Source organism: Anopheles gambiae, assembly GCF_943734735.2.
Source record: "Anopheles gambiae chromosome X unlocalized genomic scaffold, idAnoGambNW_F1_1 X_unloc_79, whole genome shotgun sequence".
Classification (NCBI taxonomy): domain Eukaryota; kingdom Metazoa; phylum Arthropoda; class Insecta; order Diptera; family Culicidae; genus Anopheles; species Anopheles gambiae.
The window spans coordinates 32,501-34,783 of NW_026902691.1; positions in this window are offsets into that span (position 1 = coordinate 32,501).

Sequence of the window (2,283 nt, forward strand, 5' to 3'; positions counted from 1 at the left end):
CCCTAAGAAGTTCGATTGGTCTTGCAGAGTTTAAAGACAACGAAGCTTAGTTTCAAGCAAGGATTTAATATACGCGTATTAAAAACCCTTAGCTGTTACAACTTTTATGCTTGAAACCATCGCAACGAAGTCTTTGGGTCCGTAGACCCGTGATGTACTGCTCCAGGAAACGTTTTGAAAGGGTGGAAACTCAAAATCATAGGTTAAGATCATCGGCAGAACCCACCAGACACCACTTTTGCTTCATAAGTTCGGCCTATAGTCATATGACGATTTTCATCGGGGAGGGGACGTATGACCCAAACGGGGGCTTATATGACCCACGGACACTGCAAACCATGCTCCTACGACTAAATAGAGGTTAAAACTACGATTTGGTGAAATCTTCATTTTTGACCTCGAAGCAAGGTACCTTCCCTATAGTAGGCAATGAGTAAATGATCATAATCCCAGGAGGGCAAAAAATGGGAACCCGAGAGGAAAGCGCTGTTGGCGCGCCTAAGCTAGTGGCCCGTAGAGTAAAAAGGGTACCCCCAACAAAGTTGTCGTTTGACGTTCTGGTTGCACTTTTTATCATCTAAAATCAGTTTTCTACACGTTTTGAGGGGTTTTAGCAAAAAAAAAATTTTCGATTACTCGAGCTCTCTGGCCCGTTCGGTGCACATTTTTGAAAAAAGCTAGGGAGCTGCCCCTAGGTTCGGGGTGTCACAAAATGTTGAAAAGTGGTCGAAAAACCACTATCCAGAATCGGATGTAGAATCATTAGACGAACTTAAAATTGTTCTACGACACCCAGCTGCGACGTTTAGTATTCGAGTTATGGCCCGTACCAGGTCTGACCGAGCAATTTTTGTTCCGCGCACTTTGTGCACCGTACACGTTGATGTTTGTATGAAAAAGTACCCTACCTAGGGACGCGTAGAGCAAATTTGTACCCCCGGGCATGTTGTCGATTGACATTCTGGTTGCACTTTTCATCATCTAGGGTGCGTTCCTGACACGTTTTGAGGGGTTTTAGCAAAAAAAAAAAATTTTCGACTACTCGAGCTCTCTGGCCCGTTCGGTGCACATTTTTGAAAAAAGCTAGGGAGCTGCCCCTAGGTTCGGGGTGTCACAAAATGTTGAAAAGTGGTCGAAAAACCACTATCCAGAATCGGATGTAGAATCATTAGACGAACTTAAAATTGTTCTACGACACCCATCTGCGACGTTTAGTATTCGAGTTATGGCCCGTCCTAGGTCTGACCGAGCAATTTTTGTTCCGCGCACTTTGTGCACCGTACACGTTGATGTTTGTATGAAAAAGTACCCTACCTAGGGACGCGTATAGCAAATTTGTACCCCCGGGCATGTTGTCGATTGACATTCTGGTTGCACTTTTCATCATCTAGGGTGCGTTCCTGACACGTTTTGAGGGGTTTTAGCAAAAAAAAAAATTTTCGACTACTCGAGCTCTCTGGCCCGTTCGGTGCACATTTTTGAAAAAAGCTAGGGAGCTGCCCCTAGGTTCGGGGTGTCACAAAATGTTGAAAAGTGGTCGAAAAACCACTATCCAGAATCGGATGTAGAATCATTAGACGAATTTAAAATTGTTCTACGACACCCATCTGCGACGTTTAGTATTCGAGTTATGGCCCGTCCTAGGTCTGACCGAGCAATTTTTGTTCCGCGCACTTTGTGCACCGTACACTTTGATGTTTGTATGAAAAAGTACCCTACCTAGGGACGCGTAGAGCAAATTTGTACCCCCGGGCATGTTGTCGATTGACATTCTGGTTGCACTTTTCATCATCTAGGGTGCGTTCCTGACACGTTTTGAGGGGTTTTAGCAAAAAAAAAAATTTTCGACTACTCGAGCTCTCTGGCCCGTTCGGTGCACATTTTTGAAAAAAGCTAGGGAGCTGCCCCTAGGTTCGGGGTGTCACAAAATGTTGAAAAGTGGTCGAAAAACCACTATCCAGAATCGGATGTAGAATCATTAGACGAACTTAAAATTGTTCTACGACACCCATCTGCGACGTTTAGTATTCGAGTTATGGCCCGTCCTAGGTCTGACCGAGCAATTTTTGTTCCGCGCACTTTGTGCACCGTACACGTTGATGTTTGTATGAAAAAGTACCCTACCTAGGGACGCGTATAGCAAATTTGTACCCCCGGGCATGTTGTCGATTGACATTCTGGTTGCACTTTTCATCATCTAGGGTGCGTTCCTGACACGTTTTGAGGGGTTTTAGCAAAAAAAAAAATTTTCGACTACTCGAGCTCTCTGGCCCGTTCGGTGCA